The sequence below is a fragment of the Anticarsia gemmatalis genome, chromosome 12 (genome assembly GCF_050436995.1).
Source record: "Anticarsia gemmatalis isolate Benzon Research Colony breed Stoneville strain chromosome 12, ilAntGemm2 primary, whole genome shotgun sequence".
Lineage (NCBI taxonomy): Eukaryota > Metazoa > Arthropoda > Insecta > Lepidoptera > Erebidae > Anticarsia > Anticarsia gemmatalis.
Genome location: NC_134756.1, coordinates 7369399 through 7395107, shown reverse-complemented (window position 1 = coordinate 7395107; position 25709 = coordinate 7369399). Strand labels below are relative to the sequence as shown.

At 34.0% G+C, this 25709-nt stretch overlaps 1 protein-coding gene across 2 annotated transcripts in view; it reads right to left on the bottom strand.

Annotated features, from left to right (window-relative positions):
* LOC142977030 (semaphorin-2A-like) overlaps nt 1–25709 on the bottom strand; it is a 341213-nt gene that overhangs the window by 231930 nt on the left and 83574 nt on the right. For both annotated transcript variants that reach the window (XM_076120703.1, XM_076120702.1), the window contains one exon: nt 3418–3445. The gene's annotated coding sequence lies outside the window, so the exon portion shown is untranslated. The remainder of the gene's footprint in view (nt 1–3417; nt 3446–25709) is intronic.

Sequence of the window (25709 nt, the reverse complement as noted above, 5' to 3'; positions counted from 1 at the left end):
ACATTAAAACTTTTATTGAATACTATTAACATTAATAATAATGTTAAAATAGTAAAAACAACAAAAAAAAATACAATGTCTACGTAAACTTCTTTCCGATACATTTAAAAATATTATTACAATGATAATTATATTAAATATATTTTACTGCATATTAATACAATTTAAATTAATTAACATATAGATACCGTTGCAATAAATCTTAAAAGAATGTTATTTCGAAATATGCCTCTCAAAACAAAACAAATCATATTAACGTTTATGTCTGCGTTTTTAATTCTAATTCAAAACTCCAAAGACTTCATTAGAACTACTTTAAGTACAAAAACAAAACCTGAATCGATGTTTAGCAGAAAATATTCGCCGTGGCACTCCTACTCTACTGCAAAGTTATTTAACTCCTAGTTAAGCCAAAGCCCTCAATGCCTCTTAACGTGCCTTCGCAGCTCTTTGCTCAAAACTACGAAAAAATATTTCAAAATAAAAAAAACATTGACGCCACTCAGTAGAGAGCTCGTTTGCTTAAACAACTTTCATAGACTTTTCATAGGAGTTATTTTTCCATTGGATGACTTTACTTACTGTTTTATGTTTGTCAATTCGTGTTTAAGTTCGAGTTGTTCAGTTATCTTTTAGATAAAGACGGTCTTTATATTTTTTTGCTCAACATTTAACGTAATATTTGAGTCGTAAACAAATATTTGAAGAGTTTATAAAATATAATTCTTTATTCATAAAACACTTCTAAATTCGGATGAAAATGTTGTTGAGCTATCTATGTTGAGTCTAGCGTCTTAACGCGATTGCTAAAAACGTTTTGAGAGACGGATAAAAAACAAATGTTCTTTCAATTTAATATTTTTACGTATATCTAGCGATGTACACCAAACTCGTAAAACGCTATTGTATTACCAAGAAAAATGTATACTTAAGGTCTGTGACACGACAAGCCATCTCTTCTAAGAAAAAAAAACAAAAGAGCAATGATCCGCAAGAGCAATAAGTATAACCCAAGACATTTCAGATCCAAAGGACGAAATACAATCACCAAAAGACTACCCGAGTACGTAGAAATAAAACTGAACGTATATAAAGCGGAGAAACGAAGCGTTCTCTTTAAAAAGCCAATAACAATATGAGTTTAACAAACTGCAACATAAGGGTAGTTTAAAATCGATAAAGCCTTTTCCGCACCATCGAATCGCACGTACGAGTACGGTCCCGTGCGAAAGGCTTGAACCCCCGCAGCTTTCCTTTGTGTCTTAATAACTGCTACGGTCACAAAGGCCCCTCAAAAGGAATTGATAGAAAATTAGTATAAGCTGTAATTTCATTGTAATTACAGTTTGGTTTGAAGTGGAGGATTCAATGCCTAATTACTTAAATATACTGACTACGTTTGCACCTAAGTTAAATACAGGACACTAGAATGACAAATGAATAACAATTGCTAGGTGCTCTAGTGAGCGAAGATCAAACCGTAGAAAATTAATAGCTTTTGAATACTCAAGAATATCTAGCTATATTCTCGAGTCTCAAAGGCGATTCTAATGTTAGCATGGCCAACTTGTATTAGAATTAATACGTTTTTGAATAAATAAAATACTAAATGCAGTGTGGGACAGAGGGTACACTTGACTTATATTGATTATGAAATTAGATGGCAGGCTTTCATGCAGTTTAGAACATCGATTTGACTTTGTAATGGTACGATGTCTGGTCAGTCGACGACATGTGGTGTTGCACAAGGGAGACGTAGTTTGCATGTTTTAATAACAATATCGCTGTTGGAACAAGTGGCTCTTATTGCAGAGCGGATTTAATTTAATCGGATTTATTAATACGATGTTTGATGCGATATTACGATTGCCTGTACGTGTTAATGAAAAAAGTTTGATTGATTTATACTTGTATCTATTGGAGTAGCATCATGAATAGGTTTAAAATCATTTTAATATCCACCATTAAAATAATATTATACTTTGTGAATGATTTATCAATAATTTCATAATAATATGAGGAAGCTAAGACAAAAGAATTCAACCAGAAAATATAGTCTAATATTAGCGTAAATTTTGTACGTATTTCCTTACATTGTTTGGCAAAATTTCTAACGAAAAAGAAATTCCGACCATTAAAATTTCTCTCTTATCATCTTGTATGTTAATTCTGTTATAAAACTTAAATATTCTGTTCCGCGCGAGCAAAATACATACAAAGACGCCTGTATAAGCCGAATAACTGTTATTAGGCGAAGGCAAACAGCTTTTTTACGAGAAGTAAATGTTATAGCGAAATGTATACTCTACTCTTGTGACGGGAATGCCTCGAGGAAACCTAGTGAAGAGTTTCTTGTGTATCGTAAAGTGCCAAAATTATCTGTTTGCAGATCTTGAGGTGGAGCTTTTATGAACATTATTACTTATACTTCTTTTTAACACTGTCTTGTTTGAAAGGAGTGTTATGAGTTTGTTTGGATTTTTTGGCTGAGAGGGTAAGATGCCAGAAGTGGCCTTGGTTTAACAAGATTTAGGTTGAATTGGGTGTCGAGTTGAATGAATGGATGTTTGTTTTTTACAGCTATATTAAGACACATCGTTCTGCTGGTCTTTTTAAGAATTTAGGTAAGTTTTTCTAGCGTATGATAAAAGTAAACAATCAAAATCAAGGCAAACCAACGACAAAAGGCACCACACACAAGATTAAAAAGTACTTATAGTTTCGAATTTCATTTACTATTAAAAATAAAAATCTACAACCGAAGCAATGAACCCCATTTTAAGTACTTACAATAGCGTTAAGCTTAGAACAATCCGAAGTATCAAGTTTACTCGTTCGGCCGAAAGCTCAGAACTAATAACCCTTTGTAGTCGAATCTTACATGCGTGGGGATAATCCCCTTCGAACTTCCCTCTCGCATTTAATCTGCAACCGTAATAAAATTATGAACGCTTAATAACATTCATAGTTTAGTGATTCAGTAAATTTTAAAGTTGTACTTGATATTCTGGTTCTTGTAGTGAGACAAATAAATGAAGAAGGAACGTTTGTAGTGAGTGTCCCAGGATACTTACTGGTTTGCAAATTTAGCATTTCAAAAATTCCAAAAATCTTTTATAGGGCTACTATTTAAAAACTTCAACTTCAAAAAAAAGTTCTATAATTGAACCACTTTCCCAAAATGGTAAATAGTTCCTATATTGGGAAAAATTATACCTAAACACAACTAGTTTTATCATAACTAGATATAACCAACACGCCTTTTCCCATATATCCATTTGAAATGACTACGTCCACCGCATTCATAAAGCATCAGGAACTAATAACTCGTACGGTATTAATTACACCGTAAGCCACAATTCGGAAAACAGTTGTTACAACAATTCAATAATTAGTTATAATTGTTTAATTACGTACCAGTGACGATTACTCGTTCATTTAACATCTGAAACAAATAATTGCTTGGGTTAGATTTGAAGACAATTATAGAAAATTATTGGGAACTAGTTTTCTTGGTTTGAAATTGAACTATGAACATGTCAAGGTTTAACCAGTTGGTAGAGATTATTTTAATGCTTTACTTAAAAGTATGTCAATTTGGTTCTGATCGATTAAACAATTTTGAACAGGCAAGGCTTTAATTTTAAAAACAACGAAATAACATTGGCATTTTAAGTAATAATATGTATGAGGTATTCGAATAAACTACTTTATTGTTTACTTTTCCAAACTCAAGCATAATAAAATTATGTAAAAAGGAATGACGCATTTTTTTACTCTGATCGCTATAATAACCGTCAATCAAAATAATAAACCTAATCGTCTAAAAGTTACAAAAGAATAAAGGAACTCGTAAAACCATAATTTTATTGTCTTATTAGTATGCGAAAATATTCGGGACTTTTGTAACTGCCGATTGATAAATCGTCCCGAGCACCAAGGTACAGTTGTTTGACAAATGATAATATAAACGGCATGTCGTTTTCGTGTCAGATGACTATCAGAAAATTGCTCAGTTTTTGTCGCGACGAGCCGACGGTGGCGCCCCCTGTCGTGACTGCAATGAAACCACAATGCACACAATACAAGTGCTTACGGTCACCACAATCAATATCAAAGTAATCCGATACCTGACATTCAATTTGTGAAGTGATATTCAACACCGCGATAAGTTTGTTGCAATTTGCATTTTGTATTGAATTGCACTCATAAATATGACGACAACGGTACGTTTGTTTTATAATAATGTATGATATTTTTTACTTGATAAAACTGATACGAACATCGAAAAAGTATCTTATACTTATTTCTGAAATCGTGAATCGACTTTTCAACTTAAATATATTTTATAGCTTATTATTAGTTGTTTTATGGTTAGTTTATTTACTAAATCAAACATAAATGATTCCATGATACAATGGTAGACAGCAGCAAAAACCACAATTATATTAACCGAATAGTTGAGGCTTTAATTTAGCGCCAATAATGAGTTCTGGGGAATTTATCAAGGCAAAAACATGGTCACACAGAGGTAATGTTTTCAACGCTTATCGGTATTTGCATTACATTAACACAAAATAACCGTTAAACAAAAACAATCCCGGCGAATATTAATACGGCTTTAAATCATATGCTACTGAGTGTTTCTGCAATTAATTGCGAAATAACGTTATCGGTGAATAGCCACATTATACCGTGAAATGTTTGTAAGCATGTAACTCATAAATAACGGACACTAAGCTGATTACCATAAAACCGAGTCGACATTTACCGAATTACCCTAAAATCTGTTAACAAATGGTAGCTTTGCATAATTGAATGAGTGGAACGCAAACTCAGGCATATGGAGTACGAAGCCTCCGAAATATTCATTTTTTTAAACAAATTACAAACGTCCGAAAAATATTATGTTTTTTTTCTGCTATTTGATCGACAAATAACGACAAATTCTAAAATTTGATTTGTTCATTTGATGTTTGTCTAACTCAGAGCGACGGACGTTGTCTGTTTATAGAATTGTAACTGACTGTTTATGTAATTGTTTATAGAATCCCGGGATGGACGTAAACAAATGATTTGAGTGATCAATGAAATACAGATGGATCCTATTTAACTGGAAACTGTTTAGATTACAATACTAATTGTTTGCACGTTTCCATTACTCTCTTAAGTAAAGCTGTGTTTTAGTTGTTTCGAAAAGTAATAGAGAATCAAATAAATCTTTTTATTGCTTTAAAAACTAAGAAACTTTATAATTCATAGACGTAGAGACTGTAGACCAATAAATTTAATCTATGCTGACTTGCAACTACAACAGACACTGTTTGTTGACATAAACCTACATACGTATATAAGAACTCATAGCGAATCTGCGTAGCAATCGCATTCTGTACGTTTTGGCATCTGTTAGTGCTACGGTGCTACGGCGTGCTACAGCTACGTGGATTGCGGTGCGTTCAGTTCCGTTTGCGTTCCCGCCCGCTCGGGACCCCGCAATTAGATCCCGCCCATTGTTTCTCCAAGCACTTTCTGTTAGCAATTCCAGTTTCAATTCGAAGGCTGCGGCATTCCCTTTGGCGTCGGCTATGCTTCGGTTACGACTTCGGAATAATAGGAGATATTAACTTGACTTTCAATTCTTGTGAAACGGTCGATCTATTGAATGAACGTTATTAATTCCGACGATGACGTGTAAAGTCTCTTACTTAATTACTTATTCACGCTTTGTGTCTTAAAACATAAGTCTAGGTGAGCATCTCTTATAGGCGCGATGGTAACGTATTGGGTTTACCCCAATTCAAAGTTTGCGTGGATTCGATTTTGACAGTATATTATTATGGGAACTACCCACGCTATCTTTCAAATTAAAGTGGCTATCTGTGTCCATCACTTCGTTTGACAATGTTTATGCTTCCATGAGTAAGTTTTGTTCCATACATAAAATATAAATTCAATGTAGTAAGCGACTATATTAGCAACTAAACAAAATAAACTAGTAAATCGTACTCGTATACCATTACTCATAAACTTTGTGTGCACATGCTTTTTGTGTATGTTACTATAAAACAAATATTCTCATATAAGAAGAGACATTGCTATAATGAAAGCTAAATAAATAATTCCAGAACATCAAAATTATAATTTTAAATTTTATTGTTTTTACGTAACAGAACTCGTGTATACCAATTAAATATCACCAGCGTTTATAAAATTGTAGGAACGGGCTACTTTGCTATATTGCGCTTTTTCATCCGACAAACAATTACGGTAACGAAATTTAAACGTCACAGCAGACAAAAACAGTACAAAACTTATCGTACACGAGTATAAACCAGAACTATTGTATAGTTGGCGGCCACGTATTCCGCATGCGGCACGCGTCCGCGGGCCCTCGTTACAAACTCATTTCACCAAAGTTGTGCGGTGCGTCATGCACAATCATATTTACATAAAAGCAACGCTCGGACCGACGGAAAATATAAATAATGAAATTTTAGAGCGACGATGTCCTGTTTTTAATATTTTTCAATGCAAATTAGGATACGTAGGCGTGTAGTTCCGCTAGTTGAAATTCCTGTTTGCTAATAGTTTTACCTTGGCGTTAGTTTGGGGAAGTATTTCGAGGTTTTCGGTGGAAATAACGATGATGGCTTTTGTTAATTGAGTTTTGTTGTGGGTTAACTTTGTTGCTAGATTACTTGGTAAGAACCTGATAAATGAAAGACCTGGGCAGATAAACTAAGTAAAGTAGAAGTAGCGGTCAGTTAATTAATATTCATGTTTGCTTGTAGCCCGGTAGGTTCATAGGGCTTCGACAGAAGACTGCAAGACAATATTCTTGATTGAAAACCCGCAAGCTTGCTTGCGTCTTCACCTTCTGCGATTTTAGGTTAATTGCATATATGGAGACGAAACAATTTTAGAATAAGTTCCCAAACAGTCTTCAATCCTCGACAATATTTATTATCCTTACACAATAAACTTTTAATTCATATTCATTTCACCAAATAATAGCAGACGGTAAACAGTAACTAAAAGTATACAAAAACAAGTAATCCAAAAATAGCTCTAATAATTATCCTTAATCTGACGTCGCGAAGTCATTTCAACTAGCTAGACTTGGTAGACCATTGAATTGCAAATGTAAGGAAATAAAACGATGTTTGTCGTTTTCTGTTTTCCTCATTTTCCTGTAAAGTTTGAAAACTTGCATGTAATTGCTTAATTCCACTGCGGCTACGATAAACTTCCTCCGCGGTACCAACACGACCTATACAATATTTATAGGCTAAGAGCTAGACAAAGTGTTTGTGATGAATTATTAGTTTGTTTTGAACCGGATTTATGCTATTTTCTTTAGGATTTTACTGGTTAACGTATGTTCGTTAACTTGCTTCTCTGAAATGTCTAAAAGCACAAAATAATTTGACTTGATAAATAAAATCCTTTATGTCGGAGTTCATTGACCTGGCTATTCGGTAAAAGCTTTTAAATGTAATATTTCGGTGAAACATTAAAACAATTATAATCTTCAACAAATATTTGAATTTAAATTTCAGGGTTACCAGCTGTGATTGTGGGCTAACTTTTAAACTTCACAAGGGCAAAACCGCGGCAAATGTAAGTACTAAAAATTTATCACTATGGCCTCTGTAAAACAATCTGTAATTTCATAATGAGAACAATTAACATTCTCCAAATCAAATACTAATAAATAAGGTCGGTAACAAACTGGCTAAGCCAAAATCTTAATTGGCGCCCAAGAATTTCATGGATCGCCACTTTGTGTAAGGAATTCAATTTATTCAGAGTATTCGTAAACTAAAATAATAAACGGGTTCAATATTAAACCGATCTGATTGCGTTCTAAACAAAAGTTTTTATGTTTCGACCCTAATTACTTTTGCTCTTGTGAGGTACAAAGCTGTAATATTTTAGGGACAAAATATATTATTGTGTCACTAACAAATAGGGATAATTTAACTTTGGACCAGGTTTTTGTTGTTTTTATTCAAATTTAAGGAAGGAATTAAGCTTTGAACAATTTTCTACTTGATTTAAACACGCATACGTATCGTTTCCGTTGACTTATTTATTTTATTCACGAAGCCTCGTTATTTTTTAACATTACGTGGAAAAGAAATCTACTTTTTAAAATTTTTATATGCACGTTAATACAACACGTTTAAATTTTCACAATTGTACTTAGAGTTAATTTCACCATACACTTAATTTACATGACAACCTAATAGAATGCATTATCTCTAATTTAAAACACCATAATACGCTTAGAGCTATACTAGTGATTACTTTTATTATTTTTTGTCATCAATTTAAACAACCATCAATCAATTCCAACTATACGAACGATCGAAAAAAACTGTCGCCCACTCAAATGTTAGGTAAGAGTAAACACTAGGCGGGTCACGAAGGTCAGACGGCAGTTGATCCGTTAAATCACGCGCACCAGATTACATTTGAAGCCAACCTATTTGAGAAAACCCTAACAGAATACGTAGAAGAATACCTACCAGTCACGACTTGTTTACTTCAAACCGCAAGCATTAGTAATACGATATTTTGTCTAACACTGGAAATTGTGCGCGAAATGTTTGCTTCTTACAAATCCAATAAAGCAGGTGTCGTGTACGTTTGAATAATGATATTCTGTATAGACACTTCGGCCTTTGTACGTAATGCGAGATGGATATTTTTATCGCCATATAAAAATAGAAATTTTGGTAACGGGCTTCTTTTAAAGTACAATATCATGCATTTTTTCCAAAACCATTTATTTTACTTTTAGAAGTATTTGGCTATTAAATTAAGCATGGCAAAATAAATGCTTAAAAAACCAAGTTGATTAATGGACTACGGCAGAAGTTAAGACTGTATTTCTCTTGGCCTATAAATCGCACGCAAAGCAATAGTTCTGCGAAGCGCCAACAAGTCTGTTAAAATCCTTATCAGCGGCACAATTTTCGTAAAAACTACCCACCTTGTTAGGTATTTAATTTTCTAATTGTTACGCCGGGGGAGGCTAATAACAAACGCGGTGGTATTTTTCTGATTACTATCGTACATTGAGGTATGGCAGCTATATACTTGATGAAAGCTCTGGGAAAAACTCATTGTACATACAATGTTAGCAGAAATGAAGGTATTGGGTGTATAATCAAGTCGCTCTGATAACAAAGTTGCCTTTGTTTATACACGTAGTTTTATTGCGCATAGTATTTGATATTGCTCGTAATTCTAGGTTTTGTTACCGGGTCGACGTAATCTGAATGTTCGGGGAGCAAGATTAAAACTTGGCTTGAATAAAGTTTCCTTAAATATTGCCTGAGTTACAGCACAATATGAAGAAAGAATGACAATAAAATCACCAGCATTGATCAAGACTACACTGCAAACTTATCAATTTATCCCCAATAATCTGTAATAAAGAGAGAGCATACTACGCAGCATTATGTTTGGAGAAATAGAATTAAATTGGGCTTAGATAATTAAAATTGAGGTAAGAAGGAATAGAGTAAATGTTTGGAAAATCTGTCAGTTAAACAACATTTTATAAACTTTACCGACATGGTGAATCTGGCCGTAGTTTTGAAAGTAAATATACGGTATTACTTTGATAAAAAAAACAGCACCACGTGATTCCATCACTGAATCTATTATACTAATAACGGGAGCCTGCAGATTATAAATACGTTTCATTACAGATTAACGCTTCACAAAGACGTGACTGAGATAGTAGATATCAGATGGAACCAACTAGAGAGTAGATTATTAAAACTCTACTGCAACTACCAACTACTAGGTACTATAAGATGAGTTTTCATAGAAATAGAGTATATACCGTGCCATTTACATAATATCATTTTTGAATTTTGAAACACATTGTTTGACTTTAGAAATTAAACATTGATTTTGAAAAACTTTGTCATCGAAAATAGGTTTGCAATAAAAAAAAATATCGTCGTGGTTTTTTTCTGAACACTTAACTGAGACATATAATTAATTCAGTATGCCTCTTTAACACAATTTAAAAAGTATTCGTAATAATTTTACCTTTATTACTGTCGGTTTAATTTCAAGACTTTTCAACTGCTAAGGTTAAATATTAATAAACACCATCATATCTAATACGGGTAACAATTAAATCCCAAATATACCCTTACTTTATCACCGTAAATATTAAACCTACGTATTCACTGCCTTAAGTATTTAAACATCTCATAATGTAAAACCGTATCGGCAATAACAGTTGCACATTAAACCCCCTCATGTATAACTATTACTAAGTAATGGTGTCGAAGTAAATTGCCAGTATTGCAGTCAGCTCGTTTCACACGCTTGCTTATGATTGTATACTGTTAAATATTATTAGGTGTCTACTGGTTATATCGTTTTGTTCGAAGAAAGTAATAAGCAGTTATAGTGAGCGTGGTACTAACTAGTAAGTGCGAGTATTTTAGTATAATTTAAAATATGTTTTGGTTTTCCATAAAGGACTAAATGAAAATATTTATTGTAGTATAAATGCGAGTCATCCCAATTACCTCTCTATACGTTTAAAAAATATATTAATAAATTGTGGCAATTGTTGGCGCGGACATTCTATAGATGGATGACTGTATAGTGGTATTTGAACTTAGCGTCTCCGTGCTTCCTAGGGCACGTAAGACGTCAGTTCCGGTTGTTGTCAATTAAAATAACAGTCGTTAAGCCATGTCAAAGGACTTTCGGGCGGCTTAAACAACTTTGACACTAGGTTGATAGAAGCCATGTGATTAAAATTAATAATCTAAGTTAAACGTCCAAATGAACGAAATTGAAGACAAAACATAGTTTGTACTTGTGTCTAAAAATATAAGATTACCTTCTCAAACCAAAAAACAAAGTTAGCAGAAAATATTCAGTAACTAAAATCAGCCACTTAAATGTTTTAAGTTAGGTCCATAAAAGTTTCAAAAGTTAATGAAAATACCATTTATATTATCTTCAGACAGCTTTAAAAGAACACTATTTACTTTGTTGTTCACCACCTGTTCCATTATATAAGTTGAATGTTATACAATTCGTTCCGTTTTGTGTTCAGCGCCACCTGTGAGAGGGTTTGTAGTACTACTGTCGCTCGCCGCATTTCGAATACAATAGAACCCCGCACACCAACGCCACCTTTCGGAAACCGACTGAACTAACATCAAGACGTAAACGTGAAAATGTATAGATGGCGCTTTTCAAGAAAAGGCGGAAAAGCATTTTCGCAATGTTATTGATTGTCCCTTCGATGCTTGTTTCTGAGTTTAATACAAATGATAAGAGTAAAAGCTTATTTCCTAATGGAACTGGCGGCATAACGGGGAACATGAACATTTACTTTGTACTAAACAACATTATTTGCGGAAAATTTACTAATATTATAAGTAAAACACATTCGCTTAACGGGTCGAACAAAGTGAATATAAAAGGAAGTTATAATAGAAAATAATACAAAGGAAATAGTGCAAACGCTTGACATTACCTTCCGTTTATAGTCTGCCTTTGTAGGTTAAATCTAGATAACTTTCCTTCACGATATTTACGACAAAAACGGGAATATTTTTACTAAATACGCTCGGTTTCCTACATTCCAAACTCGCAAAGGGTTATATTTAGAATGAATTTCGTTAAATACTTGGAATAAAATCAGATACGCCTACGAGCACTTACATCGTTACCTGTAAATCCTTTACTTACCTACTTTACCCCGAATCGTGATAATAAGCGTGATTTACTTTAAATTATTTATTTGATGACATTTTTGTTTACTTAATGTTGTTTTCGTATATTCATATAATAAAAGCTATATAAACATAAATAATAATCATCGAATAACAATAACATCTTCGTAAAGAACCTGTGTTATAACTTATACTGTTTATTTTCTTTACTTACTATTTAATTAGAATCAAAGCACTAAACACAGTACCTAATGAGCCACTTACTATTATTACAAAACATACAAAATAAGATATTGTTAACAAATAACATAGCCAAAGTGATACTGAATGCATCGTATATCTGATTACTAAGACTTACACTCCCACATTACATTCCTACCCGTAAGACACCAATCCTATACTAAAACATTTTATTATATCAGTAACATCTTACCATACCACTACAAAAGCACACTAATAAAATTGAACAAGATAATACGTATTGACATAGTACTACAAAAACAAAACTTAAACCCAAAGAAAAACTTCTTACTTAGGTATTTAATTCCGCGCAGTGCGGAAAATATTTTCTTCCAAAGAATTACGTCTCCTTGGTTCAAACTAGGACGAAGTTGTTTCTTTATTGTTGTCTAGATGTATAGAAGACAAAAGCGTCACCAAGAATTCAAGCAAACACGCTATTACTTAACAGCAGGCGGAAAGGCACAATAAGATGACCCAGTTCGCAAAGAAAAACGGATATACACAACATTTGCACTTTTTGTCGCGAGGTTACAACACTTGGGGAGTCTGATTAACATCTATGTACATAAGTACACGTGTTTGTATGTGAGGAACTTGATAACATCTTGTATTACACGTGAACAGTTTGCTTTACATTATAACAAGCTTTTATTTTCTTGAAAATATACTACAGATTTAAATGATTCCCAACGAAGAAAACTGTATTTTATTTTAGGAAAATTAGTCCTCTATTACGGATCTTTTATTCAACTTCTCTACTATAGTATCTACACCAATCTATTGGCCAGTAGTTGAGGTAAAACCACAGTCTATATTGCATAATTGTCACTCTACCTCAGGCAATTACTTGTATCAAATGATACACCTAGGCTCTACATAACTATACACACCACAATCAAAGCTCGAGTCTCCATTTATACAATTATCAGTCCAATCAATCCCAGGTTACCTACATGAAGAAGTATATCTTACTTATTAGTAACAATCATAAGAATTTCGTATCAAAGCATCAATATAGAAAGAATCATGTCGTTAAAACTTTGCTTTATTGGAGACTCAATTGCTTTAAAGAGTCGCTACGGGCCCTTCCCCTACGGATTGGAAACTAAAAAACGTATACGAAAGTACTGCCTTGGGGGATCCCCTTTCGTCGATATTCCATCTTTACATAAAAGCAAGAACAGACTCCCGTGACGTAAGCACGTGGGAGGAAGCTTTCAGGCGACGGATAAAAGTTGTCAATTATGATAATGACGACACGTAAGTGTATCCTAACAACATCACTACGTACAAAGCTGACAGTATAATAATAGTTAACTAGCTTCCGCATGCGGTTTCTCCTCGAATGTCGATGAAAATATCCTTTGTCCTTTCAGGTTTTGAGATTTATCTCTCGGTAAAGTTGACGTGCTGAATTCTATGAGCTAGTTTACTGACGTATTGGAACTTTTATAAAGACGCAAATCTTTCTTATTCGTACTCATTGTTTTGTCACAAACAAAAGTGTTAAGTAACTCATCAATTGATCAACAATATTCTAATTACGAGACATCATAGAGCGCTAAAATCGTAGAGAATAATCTAGAATAAATTTCCAAAGGCCACAAACTTACACTACACTTTACAACTATAATTAAACGCAAACCTTCAGTATACAGGCTTATACGCTACAGGCTTGATATTATCGTATATATTCTGTAAAACGAAACATTGCAATGCCGGTACACACTAGCTACTAGTTACATGGCAACCGCAATAGTGTTAGTTCAGGTCTAGTCCACAAGTTAATTAATTAGTGCAAAACCTTGTACAGAATTTAGACACAATAGAAACAGATCGCGGTGAAATAGGGGAGCGTGGACCCTACGTGTACCTTTGAATCGGTTGTATCTCTACTAATTTACAGACGTATTGTGATTCTTCAGATTGAAATAGTGACTGCCTATAGAGAATTGATTGAGAGAGAAAATCAAAAAAATATGAAAAAAGAAGTTAGAATAGCGATGGTAGGTAGGTACGACGTATTTTTATATAGATAATGTTTTGTATTTTAATACACGAACTGTCCTTAGTCATAACTCATATCAAACAAAATAAAACAGTCATACAGGCATCACGAAAGATGAACCTTCCCGTCCATATTATATCACAGAAACATTCCCTATGTAACACAAAGGGGCGAGTTTGACCCGGTTCAGCAACCTTATCAAATATTTATACTTGAATGTATAAAAAATCGGTCAAGGCTAAGCTAGTCTTCGTTGAAACCCACGGAGCTGGAATAATGTAAAGAGATGCTAAATTCCCGATAGCGTCCACGATTTCATAAGTTTTATGTAACTAGGTTTTCGTGGCTCCAATTCTGCTACACAATTTTCTGTAACGTGCTTTGTTTTATTCTATAGATATAGGTTTATCCCTCATCATGTTCATAATTTTACGTCGGCTTTTGATATCTTGTAACTTTTTTATGTGTGAGAGTAAACAAATATATTTTTATTTTATCAAAGGTTAGCTTTTAGGCATCATATTAGGTACGTAGATTTTATACAATACTAGCTGACCCGCGCAACTTCGCTTGCGTAACATAAGAGAGAATAAAGTTCCCCGTTTTTGTAACATTTTTCACTGGTACTCTGCTCCTATTGGTAGTAGCGTGATGATATATAGCTTATAACCTTCCTCGATAAATGGACTATCTGACACTGAAAGAATTTTTCAAATTGGACCAGTAGTTCCTAAGATTAGCGCGTTCAAACAAACAAACAAACTCTTCAGCTTTATAATATTAGTATAGATTAGTATAGATTTAGAATTAGATTAGGTTCATGATCTAAAATATCCAAAAATATTATAGCAGTGACGAACATTAATGCAAGCTTATGCAAATAAACACATAAGCAAAGCAATTGCGTTTAAAATAATAAAAAAATTGAAGCAAAAATTCTACGGAAGAAAAACTAAGCGGCCAAAATTCGGTCATCCCAACCTCAACTAAGTGCTACATATTACTCGTAGCTAATGTCTCGACGGTCTTTAATCCTGGTCTACTCCGGGACAGGTGAGCTTAATTTGTCTTCGTTAGAGGCACAGGAAAACGTCCTACACTATATGCGGATTAAGAGATTCAGCGCACTCGCGATCAACATCTCCAAAATGAGCTTTTTATTGTACGACATTTTTTACACCACCAACCAAGCTATTGTTTATATTAAAAAACAATAGTTTATATTAAAATTCATTCAATTTAAAGACAATGCAGTGCCTGATTTATACTCTTTCGTTTTTATTCATCCTTTGAAATGCTATCGAATTATTTATTCGAACAGTTGAGTCTTTTAAGCCCATGAAGGTTTAAAAAATATTTGGTAAATACGCCACTATAACGGTTCATTTTAACCCCGATTAACCGTTCAAAATGACAAAGTTTAAACAGATTTATTGAGCTATCGGAAACAAGAGCCCAATGTCGATGCAATGACGTGTTGCAGGTCGTATCCTGCTCGGATGGTGACGTCATAATTCACGTCCACGTCCAACCGCGGCGGTCGCTGCATGAAATATGGTCCCCTACTTGAATTCACAAATGAAAATGCAGATTTTGAAAACAAATGTCTCAGTTTAATATCAGATAAGCTCGTAAAAGTAATTGGGTTTGTGTAACACATCGTTATACTGAGAACTGCGCCGAGTGATTCTTGGAATATAATACAAAGGTTGAAAATTTCATTGTCGGTGTGAATTTAATAAACGGGACTGGTGTATTCTAACGTGTAGACATCATTGGAGTCACCTTGTTATCTCGGATTAACCGTATACCTCTTTTTATTTTTAAGAAAGTATTTTGAACAAACAGGAATAACTTCAAATCAGAATAGCTGTCCTTTGCAATTGGACTGCGAGAGTATTGACCATGACATTTTTAAAGTGTGCAACGTACCATTTGTCACACGTTTTTCAGGTTTCTATTTTCGAAGCTCCAAGGTTTTATATTTTTGTTTTGGACGCAGTCGTCCAACTCTACCTGTCCGTCCTATTCACGTGTCATAATATTGCTATTCGTGATATAACTCTGAACAGTTTCCAAACAATTTTCGCGAAATTTCACAGAAATACACTTTTTTTGCGCGTCCCAAAGGAAATGCAAAACGGATTTGCAAGATAGTTTTCGGGTTAGAGCCCCGTGCATAAAACGTGGGTAAGAAAAAATACTTGAGGCTTATTGACGGAAATGTCTTTGTTAAGGGTTCGAGTGCTATGGAACTATGTATTTTGAATATGTTTGTAAATGCATCAATAACGTGATGGTTTTGTCTCGAGCTGGCATATAACTGCATAGACTAAAACCAATAAAATATTCTGCTTGTTTCTTTTAATACAAATTGTAATTACTCCGTTACGTTCGGTAAGATAAGAAATGATTTGGGATAAAAATATTGCGTTACATTTCGAGAAAAGTTATTCCTATATTGCTACAGAAACACAACAGATATTGGAAGACTCTTGACCAATTTCAAACTTTTTACTTTCAACTCAAATAAAAGTGCGTTTTCATAGTGCGGCCGGACGAATTCTCGATTGTTTGTGGTTTCAAAAAATGCAGTTAGCGGGACGTACTGAAAACCGAGAATTTATAACTTTTATTCCATGTTTCGAAACTGAAAAACATCTTCAAGAAAAAAGAGAACTGCGAATATTTATTTATAAGAAAGTAGATAACTATTTATATTCCTAATGCCGTTATTATTTTATGCAGAAGTTGTGTTGATATTCTTAATAGAACGAATGTTTTTTTTCATGGGTACATTTAATTCAACAGTTAACATCATGTTATAAAATACTAAAAGAACATAAGCAAACTAAAACTGTTTTCAGTCGATATCTGATAAAAAAAACCTATTTGTAATATTAATATTATAATGGTAGCCATACTTTTAAATTTCAAATTACAGCCATAATAAGGTATTTGCAATAATATCAATATTCTCATTGATAAATAAACAAAAGAGATAAACACGCGTTTATCCCACAGTTGGCAATAAACAATCCTAAAACGATTTACAATTACAATAGCCTATTATTTTTAAATCGTTCAATTAACCAACATCATAATGTTCACGGTTCGTTTAATTATAATAAACAACACAAAGAACATGTACAGTAGAAATCAAATGCCATCACCAAAAGGATTAATCCATTAAACCGTTGACAGAAACAAAATGAAATAATAATTTGTCGTGGGATTCGACGTGCCGTTCGGGAATACGTCGGTGACGTAGCTACGTGTGTTCGTGCCTACGTGTGTACGTGTGTACGTGTGTGTGTCATCAATCACATCCTTCAGTCGCCAGGATCCGCGGTGCCAGTACATTAGCTCCTTAATTAAAGCCTGAACATCTGGCGCATAGCCCGCGTCATACATTTCAATTAATTCTTGTCACCAAACAAATTTGGTTGACGACTATTTAATTATTAATCAAAGTTACATTGACAAATTGTTTTTGCACCGTATTGAATTTATTGGCAAACAATAAAACTTTACACAATAACCGGGTCACCGATACGTCCCATCACTTCCATTACTAAATTAATTTGATGCGTGGTTGCGCCGTAACACTATCAGGTAATTTTATTTGAAAATTACGGGAAGTAATTACACGATAATTAAAACAGACTTGCTCCGTAAATTGTTACAAAGTTTTGTTAATTAAGCGCTCAATCTTTCCATCGCGTCTATCTTATCGGATGATTTGGAAATAACCATTTGTAAATTTAAAAAGTAATTTGCCTAAACCACAAACGTTGTGGCCACATCGTCCCCCTATTATTCAATTCTATCCGACTTACGGCGCCTACAAAAACAAACATTGCAAATTATGCAACTTACTTCATCGAATAAAAAATATATTAAAAGTCCCTTGCGTCATTCGCCAGTGGCAGTCGTCAAAGTGACGGCCACCCTCTACTCGCCATAAGCCACTAATCGGCTTGTCAGCCGCAGGTCGCGGACATTGACTTTTAGATCACGTACTAGCAATCTGCATACTACGACATTGTCAGGGGGACATAAAAAACACATTTTTTATGCTCTACGCCGTCCACAAACTATGCAAGGAATCACAAACTTCAATATTATTATTATCTTGTCGAATATTTTCATTTTACATCTAATACTCGCAACGGAAACAGCATTGTAAACCTTAGTTAATCTTAAATTATATTATGTATTGACATCAAGTCATACACTACAGCAACATAAGCTCGTTTATCTCAGTTTGCTTAATCAGTAACCTCGTTAAGCATATGATTAACCTAAATCCCAAGGCTGCATGCAACATTGCCTCTGAAAATGAACATGAACCTTGTCTCAGGGAAGCGTTTTGAAGCAAGAGTCATAAAGACTAAAGCTGTAGGCTCACGTGTCACTGTACATGACGTACACGACACCCGACGGGCGGGTAATTATCGCGACATATCCACACGATATTAAAGCCAACGTAAATTTGACATGACTTAAAATTAATCTCGAGACGTGACGCCGAGCCCAATACATGACGGCTTGCGCTTCGGTAAATTTAATAAAGAGCTACCACTGAAGCCTAGTCGTGCTACCAAGATTGATGTGCCGAAAAAATATTTCACAAGGAAGGAAATTATAAGATGCCAACTCTTCAACAAAATCAAAAGTTTCATTTAACAATAAGCGCTTCAGCTTTGAAAGGAGTAGTAATATGAAAGACAGATCTGACAAGAATACGAGACGTTTGGAACAAAGTAATTTCGTACCTCGAGATATTTTATAGTTGTATATTTTGACAGTGATTAACGTACGTATCTTTATGAACTGAGGAACTTTTCTAGACATTATTTCAATGAAAAACTTAGTGTTGACGCCCAGACGAAGTGAAAGGTGACAAGGAAGGTCGTAATTTAAGGTAAATTATGTCTTTTAATATACGACGCCAGTCACTTTATCAGTTTCTTTGACATTAATTTACGGACCATTTTGACTATGAAATAAAAATCGAACAATGCTGTTGCTATCAATTCATTTATGAAAGTATAGGATGAGCCTAAACATCATCAATGATACGTGAAACCCAGAGAAGAGCTTGCGTTCAAATTTTGTTTCACTGCAGCCGGTAGTTGAGATTTATTGTATGAGGAAACGATGTAAAGGAACACCTCCGCCTGTCCCGCCCCGAGCCTCTTTGATGGGGCACAGGCGTGAAAAGCAATATTCAACATATCGTATCGTATTTTCAAATACATTAAAACAGAAGTTCCAATTCAATATGACAGTTGTATTTAAATTAAAACATTCATCTTCGCAGGTAAGCAGAACTATTTTAGATACAATCTACTCGTAATTTACTTCCTGGCTAGTTATTTATCACTGTCGGGTATACCCTTTTCACTAGCGAACAGTGGTAGTTAGAACTTTATTTTGGAATAAGCACCTCGTGTAGTGTTATTTTCGTCAGCACCGCGACTGATTTACAACAACCGTTACTTCTGAGTGACGTTGACAAATTACGTCACACGGCGGTCACGGCCCGTGTGTTTTGCGTCACTTGGCTGCATTCGTGACGTCACAACGTATCTTGCTGGCTTGTTTATAGCCAGCGCGTATGTTTGAGTTATGGCGTGTTTGTCTCACCCGTGACACCAGGGAAGATGAATTTATGAGCAAGAAGAATGCGGAACGCAGAATATTTTATGCGTTTGAGTGGCGGCACTGGGTGATAAGAGTTTTTCGGATGATTTAGGTGCGGCCGTGCCATTACGTTATGAGCAGTTCACACCCTGAGGATATGACGTGCGATCGGATAACGTGTAACGGTGAAATACACGCCATTGCCGTAATAAAAATCTTATAAACATAAAATAAACTTACCTTTTTATCCATTTTCGTGAGTGCTGTATTTATATTTTAGTATTACAGTTATTTAACAAGACAGCTTTTTCATCTTGTATTTACTTTTCTACGTTGCTTCTTTACCAGTCTAATATACACACAAGTAATCAAATATCTTTTTTATCGAGTAGAATAAATAAAGATAAGAAAACACTTGCAAGTCATCATTGCGAATACCTTGAACTCTACGTTCTCGTATATACTCGTATCTACTGTCAGCGGTAAGCGGCTTACTTCCAATATGTGACGCACTCATTTCGCGGAGGAGTTGTAGATTGGCTACAATGTAGAACAAAATATAACAGTAAGATTTTGAAAAAGAAATCATTTTTTTAAGACTTATCACAAAGCTATTCAAGTATTGTTATAACGTAACGGGTCTTAAACGCGAAGAGCTAAAGGTTAGGATACCTTTTTTGTTTACTCGACGTTTCGATAGAATTGCAACACACAAGTAACAACACATACTAACATACAAGTTGCGAGAATTTAAAATCGTTAAGCGGTTCAAGTCCAATAATATGATCGACTTTTAGCATACTTATGAAGCATTGAGACGCCTAAACTCAACAGATCTTTATGCGGCCACCCATCCTTTGGGTGGGTACTTCAAACGTTACTTAGCGCAATGATAGTTGATGTACCGGTGGTGGCTTTAAGCGATCTTCAAAATAGTTCAGAAGTTAGTGATTAACTAGTATCATTAGCAGTTACTTATAGCAATATTACGTGGGCGGACTGAGCCTTTTCAAGTTAATTATAGCATATTTAATCTAAAACTAATGAAAGTTTCCTGCTTTATAACTCTATAAATACAAACGAAAACAACTTAAGTCAATAGCAGATAATACTTTCAAACGCCAATCACAGAAAGGCTTAGTTGGTAGACAATAAACAGATTGTTAATAGAATTCAAAGACAAATTCTAAAAGGAATTTAAACGTTAAAGGTCAGAGTTGGTTTTTTCTCGGAATCACTGCTTTCTTAACTATATTGTTGCTTTGATAGTTTAGGATTCAGAATAATTGAGAATTTAATTAAGTCTCTTTACTTTACATGCAATAAAAGATTTTACCAGAACATTTATTAAAAGCTCTATATTCAACGCTTAAACGTAATTCCAATACTCAATTCACCGACTTACAATAAATTGATTATGCTGTAATCTGCTCCGAATGGGACTCATATGAAATGTTCATATAGTCGGTAACACATAAGTAAACTTAATACAAAAATATCGTGCATGTTTTTAAATAAAATATACATAATATGTACATTGTACATACTAAATAGTGATTGGAAATTGGGCTTACATAGAAATTTTGTAGTTACAGTCATAAATTGATACATAAAAATTAAGTGAATGCAGAAATTAGCGATTGCTCTTTTATTAATCTCAAACAACTTGTGATTTATAATACGATTCTTTGCAGTCGGTATCATCGAGTATCGAGAGTTGGACATTTAAAGAGTACTACATAAATAGTTCCTACGGCGCTTGCTAGAGGCGCTTATACCATTTTCATGCGAAATTTCTCGATGACTAGTCTGTCGTCAATAGTCGATAGTGATAGAGAATTACGTTATTGTTCTGCTATAATCATATGTTTTATGTTTGCATGTACCAAAAATAATGACGTCACAATTTTTAACCTCCACATGTAATTACGATGGTTAATTCATCGAGTTATGACATTACTGTCAAGTCTTGACGTCTTATTAATACCGCGTCTCATCCGTCGTCTGCGTTATTAATGATAGCCGTAATTATGCTGCTAAGACGAGTTCTCATTATACGCCACAAGTACGATTCTAAATACGTGTTTAAACATGATTTATCATCATTAAAACTTCGACGTGTTAATGAAACTTGATGAGTCTCGAGCGGCCATGCGTTCTGCTTTTGTCAGTTTCGCGTGTGATATAATTGGTTTTATACAAATGTATTTTGATTTATATCCTCCTTGAGAGTACTGGGGAGTTTGTTTTTAGAATGTACTACTTTAAGTTCCGGGAATATTAATGTTTAAGGTAATAAAGTATGTTTGAAAATAGTTCATAATTTATTTGACTATATTATTTTGTTATTAAACTGTTGAAAACAGTCGGAAACTGAATAATTCCGAGAATCCTTTAAATAACGCGGAATGGTCGGAAAATCACGAAACAAAATCATTTACCCGTGGACGCGCTGTCCATCAGCTGCTGTTATTTTATAAATACTTACAATCTTTTCATTTTCAATAAATTTTAAAATTGTATATAAGAGACAAATACAAAATACAAACCTATCAGAGCTTACACAACGTTTATTAGAAAATCATTAAGTGTAAACCAATGAATATAATATGCTGTTAGGCCAAATTTCATAAAAATACGATAAGTTATCTCCGTTAGAGAATAACAAAATACATTTTATGATTTTATCAAAGAACTATAAAAAGTGAACGTTGACATTCTATTACAATTATCTAGGCCACAACATTAATCTTGAAGATTCGTGGGATATCAGTAAAAAGAAAAAGTCCTTGGAACGCAGATTTCTCAGCTAAGTGGATCTAAAAGTAGCTATCTAGGTTGCCTAGAAACGTCTAAGCTCGTACATTCAGATCGTTTCCAACTTGATCTCGGGCTAAAAGGTTTTTTTTTACTTTTATCTACTTACAAGCGTACTTGAGTCAGTAATTGGCCAATGCAGCTGTACTCGATACTGCTTAGTTTCTCATTAATAAGGTATTCTGTTTAGTTTGTATGGAAAGTGCTCGGCTAGTTTGTACCTGAGTGCGGCGTATGTAACTGACTTCCGGGTCAGTGTAAGTTTGTAAAGTTTCATCACTGTAATACTGTCAGTATTAATCTAAAAAAGTAAAAATAAATCACAGAAATGTACGCGCATAATTTTTTAACAACTAGGTAAACTAAATTGGGTAATTGTTTTAATATGTTTGTAATTGTCGAGAGTTTGTATGGGATCAAAAGGATCAAAATTGCAACGGAAATTGAATTCACATGATAAAATTGTACTACTTATACCTGGACGAAGCCGAGCCAGTCCGCTAGTGAATTATAAATATATGGAATTTTTTTGTGATAAAAGTCTATATTATAAACGTAAAACGATTTTGATTAAACATGAACTCATATTTAAATATTGACTAAAAATGTGTCGATTATTTGCTTTTTGATAGTGACTTCTACCATTACAAAACGATACGTTATATTGTGTTACACACAAATAAATATTTCTTCAACACGTATAAAGCCACTGAGAATAACAAGCAGAAATCTCAGACCGTCTTACTCCTATTTTATATTGACTACGAACCAACAAAACCTTTTGTAGTTAGGTGAAATATGCTCATACATAAAACCTAATAACGATATTACTTACCGGTTACACGCAGTGGGAAATATGTCGCTACATAATACAAGAAATATTGTAGTCGCATAAAGATTTCAAAATATTTAAATAATTAAATTTAAGAGTATGTTAGATAATAAAGTTTTGTGTGCAAGTGATAATAAACAAATGTACTGACACTGTGCTACGTAGCTCTCTACGCGTAGCACTTCTACGGTATTGTAGACGTAGGCCATTATTGCATCGTAGCAAATATCTGGAACTTTATAGTAGGGAAACAAAACATTGATGACTTTTCAACAACATTTTATTTCAGTAAAATTAAATTAAAATATAAGAATTTTATATCTACTTTTACATAAAACGATTACTCAAAGTTATATTCTTTCAAGTACTATATTCTTTATACGCTCTAAATCTAAAATTACATGTCAAGGTAAAATGAAATTACATTCCTCTTCAACACACAAAAATATCTTTAGCTTCAACTTTGGCCAAACATATTGTAAAAAGTAATAACTCAGCAATAATGTTTTGCGAAGTTTCGTATAGCGATCAATTAAATGAGAAAATACTGTGATTAATGGGGTCTTTGGCCTTGGTAACAGCATATCAGAGGCTTCAAGGACATTCGACAGGAGCCCGTGTATTTTGTACGTTAGTATTAAAAGTGTAGGCGTGAACACGAGCTAAACTAATTCAAAATCAGTTCGCATCGGAACACGTGTGATTTGGAAACGTAATGTGGCGGAAAATTAGTTACGTTCTGTAGGAAGTTAGCCTTTGTTTTCGGCTGTATAAAGAATATTCGATTTGATTGCTATTTTCAGATTCATATCTTTAGTTCTATTGTTCATTCTACATTATTTGATGAATTTTTTTTTCGCCTAAGTAAAATATTTGATTCGTGTCAGTGTTAGTTTGTTAGCTATTTATACGAGTTATTTGTATTAATGATTTTATTATGTATCTTAAGTATGTACGTGCAATATATTATCACAATTTGTTTCTATATTTATAATCAGAGACAAAATAAAGCTACATTCAACACCTCTACTAACTACCTACTTCTTTCATTTTACCTATCTTTATAGCAGGGGAATTTAAGATAAAAAGGAGAGCATCCATTTTTTTTTGTTGGCTGGCACTTTGAAAAAAGGCCCAAAAATGTATGGAACCTGGATGATCTCCTTTCCATATTTTGTATTCAGTATGAAATCTATACATCTAAGCAAAACATAACTCCTAAATTCATATACCTCTAAACCTTCTAGGAAGTACCGGCATGTATGTATGTTCAATACACAATACAATAGCGATACTAAGCCTAAATAGAGTGTCAAGCCTATAACATGGGGCGGTGTTCAATTGTCCATATCAGATTTAGGTTAGATTTAGGTGTAGCTGACAACCTCAAGCACTAATACTAATACCGAGTGAAGATGCCTACGTATAATTATATTGCGGTTTTGATACTAATGTGTTTAGTAATAATTTGATTTATGAACGGGTTATTGAATTGTGGATAATATATGATCTGATATATTATGTAGTGTTACTGAAGTGGGATCAAACAAATGATGTTTAGTCAGATTTTATTACCTTTACATGATTTTCATGGAAATTAATTTGACCCAGAATTTCTTTGGATTTCCAAAAGAAATGTAAATAAAATGTCAAAAATCTAATCAAAAAAATTTGCAGAAAGTAAGTTTTTCATGACATCCATAGCAAAGGTCTTCACTAGTCAGTGGTGTGAGTGTAGCCAATATGGTCCCAATATAAATCTCAGAATAAAAACCAAAGCACATAATTAAAAAATAAACAACATTCGTAATTGAACATGACCCTTTCAGTCCACCAAATCGACGTCATTACGTTAAAACATATACAAACTACAGTACATAGGTTACAAATAGCCGTCCATCAGCCATAGCACCAGTGATCTATAAAACTAGCGTTCAGTTGACGAGAGCTATAATCGCAATGCATTTATTACGCGCCGTCATAATGTGCCTTCACTAAAGGTGCTGGTAAACGAGCAACATTGCCACGGCAATCTGTGGCCGCCGAATAATAAAAATGTGTTCGGAACATAATAATATATTACTGGTACTCTGCTTCTATTGGTCGTAGCGTGATTATATATAGCCTATAGCCTTCCTGGATAAATGGGCTATCTAACACTGAATTTTTTTTTCAAATCGGACCAGTAGTTCCTGAGTTGAGTTCCTTTGATTAGCGCGTTCAAACAAACAAACAAACTCTTCAGCTTTATAATATTAGTAGATTAGTAGATATAGATTACACTTACTCCTTTTCCTCAAATTGAGAGAGCAATGTTTAAGACCACGATGGTGCAATGCCAATTGGGAGACGCAAAGTCTTGTAAAACTCCCAATTGGTGTTGCACCATCCATGAAGCGATTGAAAATAAGCATTGCACATGTTATTATGTGCT